This window comes from Ictidomys tridecemlineatus, chromosome X, assembly GCF_052094955.1.
Source record: "Ictidomys tridecemlineatus isolate mIctTri1 chromosome X, mIctTri1.hap1, whole genome shotgun sequence".
NCBI lineage: Eukaryota > Metazoa > Chordata > Mammalia > Rodentia > Sciuridae > Ictidomys > Ictidomys tridecemlineatus.
In genome coordinates, this window is record NC_135493.1 from 87,622,160 (window position 1) to 87,644,834 (window position 22,675).

General features: G+C 38.7%; 1 protein-coding gene, 1 long non-coding RNA gene and 1 other non-coding gene across 4 annotated transcripts in view; 2 read left to right on the forward strand and 1 right to left on the reverse strand.

Moving 5' to 3' along the window:
* Znf81 (zinc finger protein 81) overlaps positions 1–1,073 on the reverse strand; it is a 57,701-nt gene extending 56,628 nt beyond the window's left edge. Inside the window, exon 1 of one of the 2 annotated variants that reach the window (XM_078034910.1) lies at positions 657–1,073. The gene's annotated coding sequence lies outside the window, so the exon portion shown is untranslated. The remainder of the gene's footprint in view (positions 1–656) is intronic. The other variant, XM_013358015.4, reaches the window with a different exon arrangement.
* LOC144371765 (uncharacterized) lies at positions 835–21,097 on the forward strand. Its single transcript, XR_013431868.1, has 2 exons — positions 835–895; positions 20,793–21,097. It is a non-coding gene; the product is annotated as an uncharacterized LOC144371765 (long non-coding RNA).
* Positions 12,789–13,005, forward strand: LOC144371804 (18S ribosomal RNA). Its single transcript, XR_013431933.1, has one exon. It is a non-coding gene; the product is annotated as an 18S ribosomal RNA (ribosomal RNA).
* Positions 21,098–22,675: the final 1,578 nt, after the last annotated feature.

Below are 22,675 nucleotides of genomic sequence, written 5' to 3' on the forward strand. Positions count from 1 at the left end.
GTTTGAGTAATGGGACATCAATTAGTGGACAAATGCACTATGACCTAAGTCTCACACTTTATCTTTAAAAAAAAAAATGTTTGCATGCTTGGGATGGAACCCAGGCCTTGCAAGTGCTCTACTACTGATCTACAGTCTCAGCCCTAAGTCTCAGACTTTATAGGAATATTAGCCCACAATAAATCATTGACAAAAGCAAGGAGAATGAACAAATCACCATCAAAGTGGAGAATTTCTCTCTCCACTCTCATAATGGAAGAAGCAGAACCCCCCATACATATTTTGCATGACACAACTGACATCTAAATATTATCTTCAAGTTAAACACAAAACATTGCTAAAAATTCACCACAGACTAGGCCATAGTCTCCTTATATTTCAAGAATGAGTTTTATGTAGATTTGAGACACAGAAAAGAAAGGTTAGAAATCCATTAAAAAGATAAACTTTGGGGAATTGAAAATGCACTTCTAAATAATTCCTGAATAAAACACAAATTATTAATTATTTAAGAACACATAAAACAATGCACAAAACAGGGGAACTTTAAGACCTTAATATTGCTATCTGAAAAGAGAAAACCCTGCAAAATAATGGGCAAATCATTCAACTCATGTTAGACCAATGAATCCATCACAGAATCCCCCGGTACTCACCCTCCCCGGCCGCCCATCACCTCTACATCCCTCCGGCACTGAGTTGAATCCGCTTGACAACTATCTAACCGAGGTTGAGAACCGCAGCCGCTTCCGGTCACCGGCCCTAACACCTCCCCCTCTCGGGATTTGGAGTTTGACATCGGAAGTGAGGATATGCGCATGCGCAAAACCACCTTGGAAGGCTCAGCCAAGAGTCAACATGGAGTCGTTGCGGAGTTTGTGCTCTGCGGCATTCGGTAGGGGCACCTAATATGCAGCGTTGTCAGGCAGGGAACATGGCTGCTCCCGAGGCGCATCCCTATGGGCTACGCCATGTTAGAAGAGTGTCCATTCCATACTGAGAACGTGGACGCCTCTAGCTCAACTCATTTGAGCAGTGATATGGAGTTGTGCCCCTGGCGGCAGGAAGCAGGAGTAGGGACATTTTGCTGGACGAGTTTACTGCCAGAGGGGAGGCTCTCTAAATCTGTACTCTGTGCATTTGTATAATAGCGTTCTGAGAAGCTGGCCAATACTATAGGGTGAAAAGGGAGGAGAAATCAGGCTGGAACATACCACGACGGGAAAAGGGGGAGAAATCTGGGTTGTGCAAGCCCTCCTAGGATATACCACAGGATGGAAAAAGGGGTCCAGTAAGTGTTAGGTTCCCAATCCTTGCTGTGCCCATGGGGCTTGGCTGTAGGGTTTGAATGCTCCCATAATCTACCTTATCTCTTACTTCATCTACCCGAACTAAAATGAATATGCCAATAATAATTTTTGATGTGTCCTTAATCTAATGCACTTCAATAAAAACTCTTTAGGAAATTTTATTATTTTTTTCTTTTTGAGTTTCTTTCATTGCAACAAACATGTATTAAGCATTATTAAATGGAATCCTCCCACCCTACCTATGAAGTTTTTTTAATTGATTCTTTTTAGTTATATATAACATTAGGATACATTTTGACATAATCACAAAAGCATGAAATATAATTTGCTCTAATTCAGTCCCCAGCACTTCCTCCTCCCCTTTCCTCCTTACCCCTCCATCTACTCTACTGATCTTTCTGCAGTTTATTTATAGATTGATTTTATGATTAGGGTCTTGTGGATATATTTGATGTTGCAATTCACTGTGGTATATGCATGTATGTACGTATGAAAGTTCCCTCATATTCATTCCACTGTTCTTCCCTTATTCCATTCCCCTCTTCCTCCTGCTCAATTCCCTTCCTCTAGTCTAGTGATCTTTCCTCTACATTGATGGAATTCCCTTTCCCTTTTTTTCCCTTCTCTGACCACCCCCCATTTTGGATTAGCTTCTGCCTATCAGAGAAAACATTCAACCTTTGACTTTGGGTGATTGGCTTATTTCACTTAGCATTTGCTTTACCAGCAAATGTTATAAAGTCATTCTTCTTTATGGCTAAGTAATACTCAGTTGTGTATATATATATCATATTTTCTTTAGTCTTACCTCTGTTGAAGTGCACCTAAGATGATTCCACAGCTTGGCTATTGTGAGTTGAGTTCCTATAAACATTAATGTGGCTGCTTCCCTGTAGTATGCTGATTTAAAATCTTTTTGATATATACGAAAGAGTAGGATAGCTGGGTCATATGGTAGTTCCATTCCTAGTTTTTTGTTGTTGTTGTTTGTTTGTTTTGTTTTGTTTTTAGGAATCTACATACTGCTTTCCAGGGTTGTTGAGCTAATTTGCAATCCCGTCAACAATATATGATTTATCTTTTTCTACACATCCTTGTCAGCATTTATTATTATTTGTATTCTTGATAATTGCCATTCTGACTGGAGTGAAATGAAATCTCAACATTGTTTTGATTTGCATTTCCTTAATTACCTAAGAGGCTGAACATTTTTTCATATATTTGTTGATCATTTGTATTTCTTCTTTTGAGAAGTTTCTGTTTAGGTCTTTTGCCCATTTATTGATTGGGTTATTTGATATTTTGGGTGCTAAGTTTTTTGTGTTCTTTGTATTTTCTGGATATTAATGCCCTCTGAGTAGTATGACTGTCTCATCATACTCTTGTTTCCTTTGCTGTGCAGATGCTTTTTAATTTGATGCCATCCCACTTATTGATTTTTTATTTTATTTCTTGCTCTTTAGGAGTCTTGTTAAGGAAGGTGGTTCCTGTACTGACATACTGGAATATTGTGCCTATATACTAGCAGCTGCAGAGGGAAACTTTTATTTTCATTTCCTTATAAAGTAAAATCTATACAGTGTTGGTGCCCTTACTTTGCAAATATAGCTTTCATACAAGATTCTTGATTCTTCCATTCAACCAATTTGCTGCCCCTTATCACCTCCAATGTGGAATCCTGGAGTATTCCACATTGTGGGAGATGTTATCGTGGCAGAAGGGGAAGAAGTCATACTGCCCTTGAGCTAAGAATGCCTATTTGTCCTACAAAACCAAGTTCAACACTCCATCTTCATAGAATCCTGATAGAAGTAGAAGGCTCTGTGCCCCACTGAAGGCCTTTCTAAATCCTCAGGTGAGAAGCATTTTGAGGACCAAGGGTAGGCTGAAATGTGGATTTAATGGAGGCTTTCTATGTACTCAGCCCCTTTGTGCCTCAGTTTAGGAATCTGGAATTTAAGACATGTCACAGTCAAATCAGCCTAAAGCCACCAGGGACTAATTTATACTCTGATAGCTTATTTAATCAATTAGGGAGACCATATACTAGAGGAACCATGGGTCAGCTCCCTAAATAGGAAAATATAGAGTTCTTATAGGATTATAAAGAAGAGTAGAGTTTAGATGCAATTTAAACAAAACAGTGTGTTGGGGAGCTCAAAGTAAAGCAAGGCTGTGTGTTAAGGGGGTCAACATCAGGTCTGGACTGCAAAGTGAACCCAGAGACCTGAATTGGAAACAATTCAGATAGCTGTCAGGTGTTGTGTCCATATAACCCATATCTGGAGCTATGCACCTGTGTTGGAAATTGAGGGTTGTTTTTCTGTGTCTAAGTAAATTAGAATCTCCATTAAGATGCAGGTGTTTTATTCTTTCTGATATTGTTTCAAATAGCAAAGTTTCAGATAGTATATGACTGTAGACAACAAAGTTTCTTGTACTACCATAAAGAAGCCCTACTTGGAGCAGTAGTAACTCAAAATATGGTTTCCTTATGGTATTACAGCTGCAGCATGTCCTTGGGAGAAGTGTTTCCTGTTAATTTTTCATCTGGTTTTATCCATGGCTGTTTTCTCACATCCAGATGAGTGGCAGGGCAGATTTTTATAGTCTGAGTTCATTTTTATTTAGCAGAGTTGAGCTTTCTGATTATCATAGAATCTCTTTCCACTCCTGTATCCCTGGTCTGGATAAGTGTTTGTTGAATTAATAAATAAAAAAAGAAACGGAATGAGTGTAAACACATTAGGCATGAATATACTTCTAACAGAGTGCGAAGAATTAATAGTGTTGAGTGTCATAATAGTGCTATGGTTATGTAAGAAAAAGTAAGTCTATCTGTCAGACAAGAGAGAGAGAGAGGGCTAATAAATATGAAGAGATGTTCAAACTCATTAGTGAACAAGGAACTACAAATCAAGACATGCTAAGAAGACATTTGACACCAATTTGATTTGCAGAATTGTAAAGCTCTGACAAGACCAAGAGTTAAAGACTATGAAGATTCACAGGATCTTTTTGCCCTACCAAAGCAATATAAATCAGTGCAGCCAGTTTAGAAAATAGTTTGGCATTCCCACTTATAGTGAATATTCACATGACTTGCAGTCCAACAAATGTTCTCTTATCCAAGAAAAATACTTGCACAAGAAACCTAGAATGTGTGTGGCATCCTGTTCAAACAGCAAAACCTGGGGGAAAATGGATACTCATTACCAGGAGTCAAATGAGTGAACTAGAACAATGCTCAACAATATGGATGAATATTAAAGGGGAAAATTATAAGCCCAAATGCTAATGTAAAGCATAAAACATGTTTATATAATTAAAAGCTACTACTATAAAGAACACAAACTACTTAGAATTTTGTATAGTTGCAATAAAATTATATAAAAAAGAAATTAAAAGTTGAGGATGATGTTTACCTTAGGTAGGGAGGGGAGACTATTGGATAGATGCATAATGGAGATTATTGTAAAAGCCATACCTTTTCTTTAGATGGTAGAGGCATAAGTTATAATTATATTATTAAAACTAACTAAATATTTAAATTTATTGGGAAAGATGAAATGTTATACAAATAGCTTCATGAAAGAAAGAGAAAATCTGTATGGAGAAAAATGGCACTCCTTAAATAGGTCAAGAAAACCTTTGGTCCTAGTCCAGAGATGCCACCTAGTGGTGGGATAAGCAGGAAACAGGAGTTCCACAGCCTTAATATTGCTGCCCTTGCCAAAAATGCTCTGGCTCCAAGACTCACTCCTTCCTATCTTCTGATCTGTTCAAATGTCTTTTCTTCAGTGGCATTTCTTCCCCTGGCCCAGCCCACCACTCTCAGATTCTTTGTTCCATTTTCTTTACAGCCTACCTTTTATCAAAAATTTTCTTATTTAGCCAGGCATGGTAGAGAACATTTGTAATCCTAGTCATTTGGGAGACTGAGGCAGGAGGAAAATAAGTTCAAAAGCAGCCTCAGGAACTTGGCGAAGCCCTAAGCAACTCAGTGAGACCCTTTCTCTAGATTAAATTCAAAAAAGGGCTGGGGATGTGGCCCAGTGGTTAAGCGTCCCTGGGTTCAATTCCTAGTACAAAAAAAAAAAAAAAGTTATCTTATTCATTTACTGTTTACTCATTGACATGTTCCAGCTGATACTGCAGTGATTTCTGCTTCTCACATATAAGGAGTGAACAACTACTTTATTTCTTATATCTTCACTACATAATGTAAAGAGTATTAAAATACATACACCAAAATCATTTTCCTAAAATAGTATTTTATTTGCCCCCCAAAAAATTCTACAGGCATCTCTGAGTGACACAACTGTTATAAAATCAATCTGATATAAGTAATGCAGGAAATACTAAGTGATTTTACTCTAAATTTATTTCATGTCTGACACTCTTCCTTTTTTATGTTAATCTGAATTTCTGACCTATATTATTTTCCTTCTCTTTAAGGAATTTATATTAACATTTTTTGCAAAGTAAATCTACTGGCAATGAATTCCCTCAGTGTTTTTTGTTTGTTTTTTGTGGTGCTGGGGATTGAACCCAGAGCCTTGTGCATGTGAGGCAAGCACTCTACCAACTGAGCTATATCCCCAGCCCCTTTCCTCAGTGTTTTTGTTGTTGTTGTTTGTTTGTTTGTTTGTTCACTCAGTTTGTTTGTTTGTTTGTTGTACAACACTCTAGGTTCCATTCCCAGCACTGCAAAACAATAAACACTGAACTACATCTCTGGTCCTCTGTGTATTTTTTGTTAGGAAAATCCTTATTTCCTTTTCTCTTTTGAAGGATAATTTCACTGGATTAAAAATGCTAGGTTGTTGAGGTTTGTTTTCTTTTAACATTTTAAATATTCCACTCTTCTTGTTGGCCAACAAGAAGTCTGGTGTAATTCTTAAATTTGTGATTTTTAAAAATTTTTTATTGTATTCCTATGCAGAGATATGATTTATCTCTCCATATGTTTAGTTTTATATTATATTCTAGAAATATAGTCATATATTTTCTTACTTTAGGCCAGTACCTTTCTTGTTATATTCATTTTTAGGTATTTTATATTTGTTGTCATTACTAGAAATGGGATTTTTACTCATTTCCATTTGTTTCAATATGCTGCATTTATTTTCTTCTACCCACCACCTTATTGAATTTTCCTTGCATATTTTTCTGGGTACACAAGGATAACCTGCAAATAAAAATGATTTTCAGGCAATATCTATTGAGTCCTTTCTCACCCCTTCTAAGTGAATTTCAGCTCACTTAAATAAATCTTAACATTTAACTCTTGCCTTCCATCTGTAGATTTCATCCTTCAAGTTTGTGAGACAAGAACCCAGAAGGAAATTGGCAGTGAGCTGCTGAGGTCTGCTGCAAAACTGCAGGGCATAACCCACCATTAAGAACTGTAAAACCCATATGCGGTCACACATGCCTGTAATCCCAGTTGACTCGGGAGGCTGAGGCAGGAGGATTGAAATTTCAAGGCCAGCCTCAGCAATTTAACAAGGCCCTAAACCAAGTTAGTGAGACCCTGTCTCAAAACAAAAAAGAAAGAAAGAAAGAGCTGGGATGTTTTTCAGTGGATAAGCACCCCTGGGTTCAATCCCATTTACAGTTAAGTCTCTATTATATCTCTCAAGTGGATTTTCAATAATGTTATATTTTGCATTAATTTTGTCTTAATATTAATTTTCATTAATATTAGGGTGTCAAATCATGGGAAGCACAGGTTTTCCAATAGAATATATCAATATGATAAAGCTAAAAATGATTTTCTCTCTTTTCTCAATATTTAATCCATTTATTTTATCTTCATATTTTATTGCATTAGAGATTTCAATATACTATTGTAATAGGATCAACCCTATGTTGTACCAAGAGGTGACATGATTCAATTATAGGAGCTGTATCCTTATCAGTGGATTAATCCACTAGTTGGATTACTGATTTGAATGGACTACTAGGTGGTGACTGCATTTTTAGCATATTTACCTTTTTGAATTATACTTCCTGGCAATTTTGAGTCTAATCTTTAATCTTTTCTGAATTTTCATAGATCCTTTCTAGTCTAGTTTTAGTTTGAGGATGCTGTTGAATTGTGTCAAATGTTTCTTTTATATTCATTGATATGATTGTGTTGTTTTCTCCTTTGTTTTTTAACTTTATATTTTTTTTATTTCTTTATGTGGTACTGAGGATCAAACCCAGTGCTTTTCATATGCTAGGTAAGTGCTCTACCACTGAGCTACAACCCCAGTCCTCCCTTTTGTTTTTAAAATGAAACAAATTGATAGATTTACTAATGTTAGTCATCATTGCCTTACTAGAAAATCCAGTTTTGTTATAGGGTAAATTTTTCTTTAGATACTTGTTGGATCCAAATTGCTAATATTTTTCATCTACAAGACAAAATAATCTCCAGATAATTGCTTATTTGTATTAGAACTGCCTTTCTTCCTTCCTTCATTTTTTTTTAACCAGAGATTGAAATTGGGGGCACTTAACCACTGAGCCACATCTCCAGCCCTCTTTATTTTTTTGATACAGTATGTTCCTAAGTTACTTAGGGTTTTGCTAAATTGTGGAGGCTCTCATTGAACTGGCAAACTTCCTGTTTCAGCCTCCCCAGTCACTGGGGTTATAGGCATGCATCACCGTACCCAGCTAGATCTGATTTTTTAAGATAATAAAAACTGCATTTTTAATAGTACTTCCCAAATTGAAATTGGAAGATGTCCAGCTTTTGTTGTTGTTGTCTAGAATAGGGATTGGAAAACTTTCCATAAAGGGCCAGATAGTAAGTATTATACACTTTGCCAGCAATGGAGTCTCTGTTGTGACTAAGTCGACTCTGCCTCTATAGCAAAAGTAGCTGCAAACAAGATGTAAAGGAATGGATGTGGTTAATTTACAAAAACAGACTAGAGTTGGGCACCATGGCACACACCTATAATCCCAGGGATTTAGGAGGCTAAGGCAGGAGGATCACCAGTTCCAAGCCAGCCTTAGCAAATTAGCAAGGCCCTAAGCAATTTAGCAAGACCCTGTTTCAAAATAAAAAATAAAAAGGACTGGGGATGTAACTCAGTGGTAAAGCATCCCTGGGTTCAATCCCTAGAGGAAGGAAGGAAGGAAGGAAGGGAGGGAGGGAGGGAGGAAGGAAGGAAGGAAGGAAGGAAGGAAGGAAGGAAGGAAGGAAGGAAGGAAGGAAGGAAGGAAGGTGATTAGAGGCCACATTGACCTGAAACCTGTAGTTTGTAATTTGCAACCCCTGTTTTAGAACTGTTTCAAAAATCTAGGACTGGGTGTGGTGGTGCACATCTGTAATCCTTGCAACTTCAGAAGCTGAGGTAGGAGGATCATAAGTTCCAGGCCAGCCTGGGAAACTTAGTAAGATCCAGTCTTTAAAAAATAATAGGAAAGGTAGCAGAATACAACAATTACTAATTGGGCATTATGTAAAATTGTGGATGTGTAACCGACGTGATTCTGCAATCTGCATTTGGGGTAAAATTGGGAGTTCATAACCCACCTCAATCTAATGTATGAAATATGATATGTCAAGAGCTTTGTAATGTTGTGAACAACCAATAAAAAAATAAAAAATTAAAAAAAAATAAAATAAAATAAAATAAAATAAATAAATAAAAAATAATAGGGCTGGGGGTGGGTAGCTCAGTGGTTGAGTACCCCTGGGTTCAATTGGTTAAATTCCCATTACTAAAATGTGTGTGTATTTTATATATATACGTACATATTTACATATATATATGCAAATGAATACTGAGATTTTTTCCTTTTTTTTTTTTTTTCCTGAGGAGCTGGCTTCAGTTTCCTCCTTTCCCCTAGGGAAGTGCTTCCCACCCTCTACTGTCAAGCCTCTTTTCTGAGCATGTACCTTCCCTCCCAATGCTCCTAAAATATGTTTACTACTTTATATCCCTGCCCCTAACTTGCTCTACCCTGAGGCCCTGGAGGAGGTGTATACCACACCACTCTTCCTTCCCTAACAACCACCTGTTTTAGCTTGAATCTTGGCATATCCCCAGAAAAGCTCATGTGTTAGGAAATGCAGGAATGGTAAGGGGTGAGATGATTAGATTTTGAGAGCTGTAACCTCATCAATGGATTCATCCATTTGATAGATTAATAATTTGTTTGGGGTTTTTTTTTGGGGGGGCAGAGTACCAGGGATTGAACCCAGGAACACTTAACCACTGAGCCATGTCTCCAGACATTTTGTTTTTTTTATTTTGAGACAGGGTATCACTAAGTTACTTAGGGCTTTGCAAAATTGCTGATGCTGTCCTCAAACCTGTGATCCTCTTACCTCAGCCTCTCAAGTCACTGGGATGATAGGCATGGGCCACCACACTTGACTAATTTAATAATTTGAATGAACTACTGGTTGGTAAATGTAGGCAGGTGGAGCATGGCTCAAGGAACTAGGTCATTGGGGGCCTGGCCTTGGACTCTATCTTTCCCTGCTCCCCATCTCTCAACATCTGTCCCTCAAGTGTGCCTCTCCCTGCCACCCTATCACAGCTTTCTTCCACCAAGCCACCAAGATATTCTGCCTCAGCTCTGGCCCAGAGCAATGAAGTCTTCCAAGAGATGAAAAACTAACAGACCATCTTCTACCAAAATGAGTTGTTGGATTGACGAGAGATTTCTACTGACAACATATTACTAGTATTAGAAGGGTCAAAGACTGTTAAGAGTGAGGGACACAGGCATGCAGTGTACACACCTGTAATCCAAAATACTGGAAAGGCTGAGATCAGAGTATCCCATGTTCAAGGCCAGCCTCAGCAATTTCACAAACTCTGTCTCAAAATAAAAATTTTTTTAAAAAATAAGAATGATATGGCATTTACTAGTGAATGGATGGAACTGAAGACAATCATGCTAAGTAAAATAAGCCAAACCCAAAAAGTGAAAGGTTGAATGTTTTCTCTGATATAAGGAAGCTAGTCCAAAATAAGGGGGAAAATAGAAAGAGGAAAAAAATGGGAGATTCCATCAAAATAAAAGAAAGATCCATGGTCTTGATGAAGGGGATTGAGCGGGGAGGGAGGAGAAGAGGGAAAAGGGAAGTACTAGGGATAGAATTAGAGTAAATTATATTCCATACTTTTAAAATTATGTCAAAACAAATCCTAATGTTTTGCATAACTAAAAAGAACCAATAAAAAAGACAAAATATTTATTGCGCGCACGCATGTATACACACACACACACAGAAAAGGGCTGGGGATATATCTCAATGGTAGAGCATCCCTGGGTTCAATCCCCAGTAACTACCTCCTAGCCCAAAAAAGAGTGAGGGGTGCTATTAAGTGGGGCAAGTACTAGGATAGGAGGATCTCTACAAGTGGCCTGGACCCTCCCTATATTCAGTTGTGTACAGAATTTCTGAAGGGAATGGTATAGGAACAGTCCCTTTGTAACCTGCATACCACCATCCCTCTGACTTGTGGGAGAGTGCCTGGAGATCATGCCTCCAAATTTTTTTTTCCCAAACTTGTGTGGGGTCACAAAGTAGGACTGGATGGAGTAGGAGTGGTGTTAAGATCATGGGTTGTCTGAGATGCTAAGTGTGAACCTAGACTAACTCTAATCCCCCAAACCAATTTGTAATTTGAGCCCAGGGAGCTCTGTATAATGGGGATTGGTGGCCTCTTTTGTGCATTACAGGAGACTACCTCCAGGTAACAGAGGACAATGGCCATCCTTCTCCAATCTCTGCAAGAGAGGTGGCTGGCTGGGCAAGAGGCTGTGACTCCTGCCCTGCGCTCAAAGCTGAGCCCCAAGCCCTCCATTTCTACCCAAACTCACCTCCTGGAGGGACTCTCTCCCAGAGGACTCTGCTTCTGTGGGGCCTAGCTCACTGAGAACTCCTTACTGCTGGTTGAGGGCCTCTTGGTCTGGGCATCCTCACACCTGGGTGGGTGCAATGTCTCCCCACTGCTTGCTCAGCCTGGGTAGGTGACTGACTGAAACATTGTTTTTATTTGTTTGTTTGGTATTGAGAATTGAACCCAGGGGCGCTTTACCACTGAGCCACATCCGCAACACTTTTTAATTTTGAGATAGAGTCTCATTAGATTTCTTAAGTCCTCAGTAAATTGTTGGGGCTGGTCTCAAACTTTCCATCCTCCTGCCTCAGCTTCCCAGTCACTGGGATTACAGGCTTGTGCCACCACATATGGCCAGGAATACGATTTTTTAAAGATTAGATTGCACTTCATATTAAATCAATATCATCCTAGTGTCTTTTTATATATGTGTACTTTATTTTTTTCAGGGCTGAGGATTGAACCCAAATCACACATGCAAGGCAAGTGATCTATCACTGTACTAATCCCCAGCCCTGTACTCAACGTTTTATTTTTCAAATAATTGTAGATTTACAAAAATTGCAAAATAACAGTACAGAGTACTTATGGGTTTGTTATTTTATATATATAAATATATATATATATTATATAAATATATATAAATATTTTATATACATATTACATATTTTTATATATAGCATCTCAGACAACTCATGAGCTTACCACCACTCCTACCCCATCCAGTCCTACTTTGCCAATGGATCTTTGTTTTTTGTTTTTTTAATTTATTTACTTATATGTGGTGCTGAGAATCAAACTCAGTGTCTCACACATGCCAGGGAAGACCTCTACCACTGAGCCACAACTCCAGCCCCCTAGTGTCTTTTTAAATAATACACACTGCAGATTTCCTGGTGTTTATTCCCTTAGTTTCCTTTCTTCCTTTTTTTGCATTAGTTTTGCTCATTTATATTTTGATGAGGAAAACACTAGTTTTATCTCCATATTTAAATGTTTCTGTACAGTTGAACATAATAGTCCACTAGAAGTAATATTTAGTGAACTATTTCCTCTAGTGGTAATATCTCCTCATTCCTACCACTGTATTTGTTTCCACTTTTTTATCAGATTTTCCAGACGTTTTTCATGCAACTGCTCATTTCAAAGAATTAACTGTACATTTTATTCATACTCTCCATATCCATAAAAATACACATACATTGCATTTAATTTCATTTATTTTTTTAAAAAGTATATTCTTCAGGCCGATCACACGCCCCCATGGTGGTGATGACCCACTTGAATGTCTACCCTATCAACTTTCCATGGTAGTCGCCATGTGTTGAGAGCCACAGCCAAGGGGCCCCAGCAAACTTCCAGCTGCCAGCTGATGATTGGCTCACAGCAGCCGCAGCAACTTCTAGCTGATTGGCTCCTCTGCGGTGATGCTTATTGGGCTGTTTCCCCGCCCTTTCAGACTACGGAGCTGCTCATTGGGGGACTTTATTTGGCTCTGCCCACACGACCCAGCCAATCGGCCTCAAGAGCAGGAGGAGTGGGGGAGGTTGAGAGGCTTGTGAGAAGTGGGTGGTGGCAGTTGGGCTCTGAGGGTTTTTCCTGAGGAGCTGTGTGCTGCGGAGTGTGGTTCTAAAAATAAAGTTTGTTTCCTTTGACAAGTGGCTCCTGAATTGTGCCCAGCTAGACTGCGGCAGCCATGCCTACCATGATGACCACAGGTGACGAAGAATCAGGGTTCGATTTTGGAGTGGGAGCCTGAGAAACGGCTACCACATCCAAGTAAGGCAGCAGGTGCACAAATTACCCACTCCCAACCTGAGGAGGTAGTGACAAAAAATAACAATACAGGACTCTTTCTAAAGAGTATATTCTTTTTTATGTACATTTTTTTTATGTGTGCTGAGGATCAAACCCAGGGCTTCGCATATGTGAGGCAAGCGCTCTACCACTGAGCCACAACCCCAGCCCCTAATTTCAATTTTATTAATTACTACTTTTAAGAGTTTTATTTGCATAACTTTTTTGGTTTTCTATAATTTTCTAATTGCTTGGGTTATTTAGGTTATTTAATTTGAAGTTTTCTCTCACTTTAATAACATTATCATTTATGGCTGTGTTACCTCCTCAGCCCAGTTGTGCCAGTGTGTCTTAGACCAGTTTTTGTTGGTATAAGAAAATACCTAAGGCTGGTTGTCATGCCCACAGCCCAATTATGCCAGGGCAGTTGGAGTAGGTTGTAGAAGAGTCAAAGAAAGTGCTTGAGGACAGCATGGAAGACATGATTAATTGGGGAACACTTATGAGAGATCAAGAAGAGTTCAAGGACAATAGGGTGAACAGACAGCCCCTCCATCATCATGGTGCTTGGCTAAGCAGCACCTCCCCTCCTTCATGGTGTCCTGTCCAGTGGCAGTTGGTGGGATGAGTGACACCATCCTTTTCACACTGCCCTCAATTCCACACCTGTCCCCACTCAGAAAGGGATTCTATGTTAGGTTGCAGAAGTGGCATTTGCTTGCCTATAGGACCAGGATCCCAAGGAGCAACTATCCTGGTATATGTGCAGCAAAGTATTTCTATGGATAACAGTAACTTGCCCTAATTCCCAATGTGCATAAGAGAAAGATCATATGTATATGGACTTTCTGGCTCAGGCTTGTTCTTGTTATTTCCTTAACTTGGTTACATGTTTAGGAACAGAAAGGATGCTTTCAGGGACATAGTGTTTTGCTGTCTCCCTTTCCTTTAGGGACATGCTGGCTGTAAATTTTCTTATAAATACAGCTTTTGCTATGACCAGTAACTTCTCATCTGAACTCTATTTCTTTCTCTTCCTTCCTTCCTTCCTTCCTTTCTTTTTTGGGTACTGGGGATGGAACCCAGGGGTGCTTAGCCACTGAGCCATATCCCCAGCATGTTTTTTTTGTTGTTGTTGTTTTGTTTTTTTTAGAGACAGGGTCTCACTAAGTTGCATAGCATCTTGTTAAATTTCTGAGGCTGGCCTAAAACTTGTGATCTTCCTGCCTCAGCCTCCCAAGTGATTGGGATTACAAGTGGATCTCTGGTACTTTTTCATCTTCAAAAATGGCAAATCTAGGGGGGTTGGAGGTGTGGCTCAGTGGTAGAGTGCTTGTCTCACATGCATGAGGCATTGGGTTCAATTCTCAGCACCACATAAAAATAAATAACTTTATTGTATGCAATAAAGTTATTGTGTCCATTTACAACTAATTTTTTTAAATGGCAAATCTACAGCCATTAAATTGCCCATTCCCCCATCTTGTGCACAACCCCTGGAAACTACCATTCTACTTTGTTTCTACAAGTCTGACTACTTTAGATACATATAAGTAGAAGCATACAGTATTGTCTCTATTGTCTCTCTTTTTTTTTTTTTTTTGGTGCCAGGGATTGAACCCAGGGGCGCTCAACCACTGAGCCACATCCTCAGCCCCTTTTTATATTTTATTTGGAGACAGGGTCTTGCTGAATTGTTGAGGGCCTCACTAACTATCTGAGGCTGGCTTTGAACTCGTGTTCCTCCTGCCTCAGCCTCCTTAGCCACTGGGGTTACAGCCATTTGTCACCATGCCCAGCAGTATTGTCCTCTTATGACTTGGTGATTTCACTTAGCATAATGTCCCCAAGGTTCATCCATATTGTTACATGTGTCAGAATTTACTTTTTAAAGGCTGAGTAGTATTTCATTGAATGGATAAGCCACATTTTGCTTATTAATTTGTCAGTGGACATGTGAGTTGGATCCATATTTTAGCTATTATGAAGAATGCTGCTGTGAACATAGTTGTACATGTATCTTTGAGACCCTGTTTTCAATTCCTTTGGATAAACACCCAGAAATTAAATTTCTGGGTTATATGGTGATTTTATTTTGAATTTTTGAGGAACCACCAAACTGTTTTCCAAAGGAGTTTGACACACTTTACATTCTAAAGGTGCACCAAGGTTTCAATTTCTTCATATCCTCACCAACACTTGTTGTAAAGTATTTTTTATTATTGCATTAGAGTTATACATAATATTGGAGTTCATTTTGATATAATTACATAAGAAAACTGCAGGGAGGCGTAGATAGTAGTCATCCTAATGGTTGTGTTTTTTGTTTTTTTTTTGGTAGGGGGTACTACTGATAAAACCCTGGGGTGCTTTACCACTGAGCCACATTCCCCCAACATTTTAAATATTTTATCTAGAGACAAGGTCTCACTAAATTGTTGAAGTTGGCCTTGAACTTGAAATCCTCCTATCTCAGCCTTCTGAGTCACTGGGATTACACGCGTGCACAGCAGCACTGGGCTCATCCTAATGATTGTGAAGTAGTTGGTATCTTCTTAAGTTTTTATTTACATCTCCTTAATGTTTAGTGATACTGAGCATTATTTCATGTGCTTATTGGCCAATAGTATATTTTCTTTGGAGAAATGTCTATTAAAGTTTTTTGCCATTTTTAAGTTGGATATTCTGGTCTTTCTTGATGTTGAATTATAGGTATTCTTTATATATTCTAAAAATGAACCTCTTATCAGATATATGATTTGCAAATATATTCTCCCATTCTATAGGTTGCCTTTTCACTCTTTTGTGTCCTTTTGGGGTAAAGGGTACTGGGGATTGAACTCTGAAGAGCTTCACCACTAAGCTACATCACCAGCCCTTTATTTATTTTTTAAATTATAAGATGGGGTCTCAGTAAGTTGCTTAGGGCCTTACTAAATTGCTGAGGCTGGCCCCAAGCCACTGGGATTACAGGTGTGTGCCAACATGCCTGGATGTTTTGTCCTTTGATGAACAAAAACTTTTCATTTTGATGTAGTCCAATTTATCTGTTTACTTTTGTTGCCTATGCTTTTGGCATCATATCCATGAAACCCTTGCCAAATCTAATACCAGGAGGCTTTCCCTCTGTTTTCTTCCAAGAGTTTTATATTTTTTGGTCTTAGATTCATTTTGAGTTAATTTTACATATTAAGGGTCTGCCTTGATTCTTTTGCATATGCATATCCAGGCTTCCCAGCACCATTTGTTAAAGAGACTATCCTTTCTCCCATTGAATGCTTTTGGGCACACTTCCTGAAAATTATTTGGCCATGTATGTGAGGGTTTATTTGTGAGCCCTCTATTCCATTGGTCTACATGTCTGTCTTTATGCTAGTGCCACAGTTGTGATTACCGTAGTTGTGTAATAAGTTATGAAATCAGAATATGTGTAATCTTCCAACTTGTTCCTTCTTTTTTTGGAATTGTTTGGGCTATTTTGGACTGGGTTGAATTTTGTTTTTTTGAATCAGGGTTTCTAAGTTTACTCTTCCTAAGTTGCTTAGTCCACTAGCTCTGCCTTTACATATAACTTTTTAAACTAATTGTGTGCTTTTGACCTTGACTTTCTCTCTTTGATACTCCTATCACAAGACTGGCTTCCTTTTTTTCTGGACTTTACCCCATATATCTTTGCCCAACCCTTCATTATGCAAGTTGTTAGTTTTAGTTGGACTTCTTGGAAATATGTCTCATAATATTGTTTTTCTTTTAAATTCCAATTCTTACCTCTCTTCTGACAAAATGGATCAGCCAATTCAATTTTTTCTTTTCTATTTTCCCCCCAGTGCTAGGGCTCAACTCCAGGGCCTTGCACACTAGGCAAGTGCTGTACCACTGAGCTCCAGCCCCAGCTAATTCAATTCCATGTAATCATAATACACCCAATTTTATGCCTTATTTCTTATGTCTAGTATTTATATTATTTTCTGCCTTCTTTTTCTATTTCTTATTTTTTATGAAATAACATAGTTATAATCATTTACTCCTCCCAACTCACTCACCTTTTTTAAGTCAAGGAATTTTAATTTTTATAAAATCACCTGCATCTTCCCACTTCAATCATACATGATTAAATCTATATTTTCTCTATCAGTTGATCAAAATAAAATTATAACTGTAGAGAGAAATGCCCTCTCTTCTTCATTTTCTTCAGCCAGATGAACAGTTGTACTTCTGGACTCTTCAAGGATAACTTAAATTTTTAATCACAGGAAACTAACATTTTCCTTGGCTATCTATCTAAAGAGCCCTCACTTAATGATTTTGTTTCAAATTCCCACCTTTTTTCATTTGTTGATTACAAAGAAACACATATATATGCTTCCTATTATTTTCAAAGAGCTCATGATGTCACCCGATTGGGTGTTGTGTGTGTCTGTATCTATCCATTGTTATTGTTTTGCTCTTTTATTTTGAGATGTCACTTTTGATTCAATTTTCCTTTACTCAGAATTTTTCATTGAATGTTTTCTTCAAATAAGATAAACTGATTTAAAAAACACCCTCCAAATTATTTCAAGTTGAAAACTGTCATTCCTTGTCCTTGCTGAGAAATGGTATCTTAAGGAGAGATACAGAATGCTTACACTTTACAGTTCATTTCTCTCTATGGCCTATAGATGTTCAATGACTCTGGCCTCCATCGCTGTAAATGAGAGTCAAATGCTGAGAGGATGCCTGTGGGGGATGATCAGTGATTTAGGACTGGGGTTCTCAATCCTCACAATGCATTAAATTTTTCTGTGAAACTTTCATAAATACAGATGCCTGGGTCCCAGGTATAGTGTTGTTATTGTTCAGGAGAAGACCCTCACATAAGCATTTCTAGAAGATTCCATGCAATTCAGATGAGCAGGCTGAGTTGGAAACCATTGATTTCAGTCCCAATGGCACCAGAGCAAAAAATACTTGGGCATATTTTGGGAAAGAGATTGCATCTCTGTAGGAATCAATGACTGTAGAAGCCAGTGGTTGAGGCTTAATGATTGAAGGACTGAGGTGGTCAATGAGTAACTGAGAGCCTTGAAGCTTTGAGAATTGGAAGCTGTTTTAGTCAGATTTTTTGCTGCTATGACTAAAGGATCTGACCAGCACAACTGTAGGAGAGGAAAAGTTTATTTGAGAGCTCACAGTTTCAAAAGTGTTAGTCTATAGAAGGCCAGCTCCATTCCTCGGGGGCTCGAGGTGAGGCTGAACATCGTGGCAGGAGAGGGTGGCAAAGAAAAGCAGCTCACATCATGGTGATCAAGAAGCAGAGATCTCAAGTTCCAGATACAAAATATATACCCCATAGCCATGCCCCCAACTAACCACTTCCTCCAGCCACACCCCACCTGCCTCTAGTTACCACTCAGTTAATCCCATGAGGGATTAATTCACTGGTTGTGTTAAGAGTCTCACAATCCAGTCATTTCTCCTCTGAACCTTCTTGCATTGTCTCACATGTGAGCTTTTTGGGGGACACCTCACATCTAAACCATAACAGAAGCCTTGGGGACCATATTTTTTAAAACACTTGGGGCTAGTGATTTGGGGCCCTCTGGATATCAGTAATCTTGGCAATGTAAAGTCAGTTAATTGCAACCAGGAAGGTCATTATCTGGCTCTCCATGGGTCAGTTTTAGATACTGTAAAGCAAAATTATTGACTGGGAAGATCAATGATTAGATTTTGGTTGGAGGTATATTGGTTCATTTTTCATGGGCTGAGATTGATCAGTGGGTTCAGGTGTTGTGAAATGTTTATAAAGTTCCCTGAAGCCTTTCACTTAATTTTAGAATCCATTGATGATCACTGCCTAGAAATCATTAAATCCATGATTTCATTAGGATTTGCAAAGTGGTAATATTTTAATGGTGTACCTCCCTACCATCTGGAATATTACATAAAAGAACAACTTCATATCAACCATGAGTGACCCTGAAATATAATTCTTATAGGAGACATAATATTCGTGTCTGTATTCTCAGAAGGCTGAGGCAGGATTGTCTGAGTGTAGGAATTTGGAAATAGCTCAGACAACATGGCAAGACCCCATCTCAAAAAAATTGATCATGCCACGCATGGTGGCCTGTAATCCCAGCAACTTGGGAGGTTGAAGCAGGAGGACCATGAGTTCAAAGCCAGCCTCATCAAAAGTGAGGAACTAAGCAACTCAGTGAGACCCTTTCTCTAAATAAAATACAAAATAGGGCTGGGGATGTGGCTTAGTGGTCAAGAGCCCCTGAGTTCAATCCCTGGTACTCCCCACCAAAATTGATGATACCTCTACTTTTGACCAAGTTAACAGGAAATGGATTTGCCCTCCCACCTGAAAAAATTAAAAAGAAACACAGATAAGGTAATAAAACAAAATTCTCAAGACACTGGATATCAACCAATGAAAGACAGTGATCCCTAAGAAATAAGACTCAAGTCGGGCTGGGGATGTGGCTCAAGCAATAGTGTGCTCACCTGGCATGCGTGCAGCCCAGGTTCGATCCTCAGAACCACATACAAAGAAAGATGTTGTGTCCGCCAAGAACTAAAAAATAAATATTAAAAACAAAAGGACTGAAGTCAACCCTGTGAATGCCCCAGCTTACTACCAGGAGAAAATTTCTCAGCCATAGCATATATAAGAGGAATCTAGGTAGACCTTGCTAGTCTCCCTGAATTGAAGAAAACAATCTGATAGTCCAGGTGGGGCTAGGTGACAGAATACCATAGAGAAGAGAGCTATGTAGACAAAGAATTGTGGATCTCCTTCATGTGTTCAATTGAGTACTGATCTGTGCATATATATGAGGAAACTGCTCAAGGACAAAGAAAGAACAATATTAGCAGAGTTCAAACATGGCTGGAAACAGTTCCTGTTTCTACCAGTCAGACTGGAAAACCTCAGAGGATCAGATAGTCAGAAGGCCCTTTCCCTTAAAAGTGGGACAAAATTAGCCCCAAAGTAAATGTTGATCTGGTCCAACTTAACAAAGCTTAAAACTACGATGTGAAAGAATTAAACTGTTTCCAAGTAATGTAACCACATTACAGAGAAAAGCTCAAGAATATTTATAAGAACATAAAAATATTCAGGACCCAAAAAGGTAGAATTCATAATGAAATTACAAGGCCTGCAAAAAGCCAGGAAAATACTCCTACAATGAAGACAAAACTCAATCAAAACTGATTCAAAAGGGTGCTGGAGTGTAGCTCAGGGGTAGAGTGCTTACCTAGCATGTATGAGATCCTCAGTTTGAGACAGAGTAGTGCAAAAACAAAAACAACAAAATAATTGACTCAGATTAGAACATAGACAGTTAGTACACAAGGATATTCAAACAGTTGTAACTGTATTCTCTATGTTCAAGAAGCTAAAAGAAATCTTGAGTGGAGACTTAGATTTACAATAAATACAAAATAAATGAGAAATTTTCATTGAGTAATTTTATCCTATACAACATTAGATATTTAATAGGCATACCAAATGGGATATCATGATGGGAAAGTATTAAAAACAACTTTCTGCTGGGTGTGGTGGCACATGCCTGTAATCCCAGCAACTCAGGAGGATCACAAGGTCAAGGCCAGTCTCAGCCACTTAGCCAATCTTGTCTCAAAATAGAAAAAGGGCCATAATGGTGGGGGATATAATATATATATATATACATACATACTATATATAGTATATAGTCAGTGGTAGAGTGACCTTGGGTTCAATCCCCAGTACTGGGAAAATGAAATTTTTCTTCTTCTATCCCTCTGTGCTGAGCATATCAACTTTAACAGGATTGTGTTATTACAGGTATCAGTGTCATTTAAGGATGTGACAATAAACTTCAACAGGGAGAAGTGGCAGCACTTGGACTCTGCTCAGGAATACCTATACTGGGATGTGACACTGGGGAACTACCACCACCTGGCCTCAGTGGGTAAGCACCAGTGCCCATGCATTTGCCAGGAGACTCAGTGTAACTTTTCCATTTTCAACTGCCAAGAGCTCTGAGACATCTGAAGTATGTAATGGTTCTGTCCTTGATTTGACTGTGATTCTTCTGTCCTTCACATCTTTATTATTCCATTTCCAATAAAACATGGTACTTTCCTGAAGCCTAAATGGCAAGTGTCATTGAAAGGTGCCTGAAACCCAATCAGTTGGACCCAATCCTGTATCATGTCCTGAAACGGGAACTATTTCCAGCCATGTTTGAACTCAGCTAATATTGTTCTCTTTGACCTTGAGCAGATTCCTCATATATATGCACAGATCAGTGCTCAATTAAACACATGAAGGAGACCTGCAGATCCACAATGTTCTTTGTCTATATAGCTCTCTTCCCTATGGTATTCTGCCACCTGACCTGATCCTGTATCATGTACTAAGTTCCCAAACCAGCACCTACCTAAGATGGAGCAAGGAGAGGGGCCATGGACATTGGAGGAAGAAGACTGATATCAGAGCTATTCAGATGAGGGAACAAGGAAATAAATTTCACTTTCTTTCGGACAGGGCCATGTCTTTTAAATGCTCTGAAGATGATCATCTTGAAGTTTCTAAAGTTTTGAGGCTGTTTGGAGATATCAGCATTAGCCCCACACATAACTAAATTCAATTTCCAAGGATGGCCCTTAACATCCATTGTCTTCTTTGCTTGGCTTTTTGGCAAAAGAACAATCCGTTTCTTTCCCCTGCTCCTTGTACTCTGGATCCCATCCCTTCAAGGACCCCCCTTTCTTGTTGTTTCCTCTTCCCTAACATTTTGCATCCTTCTGTCCTCACTTCCCCTATGCTTTTAGTTTTCAGTCCACATATCCAGGTTTTCATGGATCTGCCTTGTTTCAGAATCCCTGGGTCCTGGTCCTGTTCTTGCTCTTCTTCTTTTTCTTTACCTTTTTTTTTTTTTTTTTTAAACCGGGGATTGAACTCAGGGGCACTCAATCACTAAGCCCCATCCCTAGCCCTATTTTGTATTTTATTTAGAGACAAGGTCTCACTGAGTTGCTTAGCACCTCACTTTTGCTGAAGCTAGCTTTGAACTCAAGATCCTCCTGCCTCAGCCTCCTGAGCCACTGGGATTACAGGTGTTCAACACTGAGCTTGGCTGTTCTTGCTCTTTTTAATCCCCTTACATTTCATGTCCTCTCCAGCTTCTCAGAACTGTCATCTACAACCATCCTCACCTGTCAACATTTTATTTTATTTATTTATCAAAATTTACATTCCTCCTCTCTACCCCAGTTGTTAACTTGCTGATTAGGTCTTAATTCCATTTCTCTTATAATTAGCTCCTTTGAACATCTAGTTATTTTATTACCTATGTGAGATTTCCTTCAGTGAATTGCTAGTTTTTATTATTATATCCATTTATTTTTTAAAATATTTTTCTTTAGTTGTAGATGGAAACAATGACTCTATTTTATTTATTTTTATGTGGTGCTAAGGATTGAATCCAGTGCCTCACACATGCTAGGTGAGCACTCCACCACTGAGCCACAATCCCAGCCCTATTATATCCATTTCTAACCATAGATTTCTATTTTTCTTGTTGATATGTTCCTTGTTTTCTTATCTTTCCAGACTTCCTCTATTTCCTCTAGCTGAGGGAACCTTAGCTAGGGCCCTGTATTCTGTCCTTTGGTTTTCCCATTATATGTCTTCCCTAAAACAGTTGCTATAGGGCTGGGGTT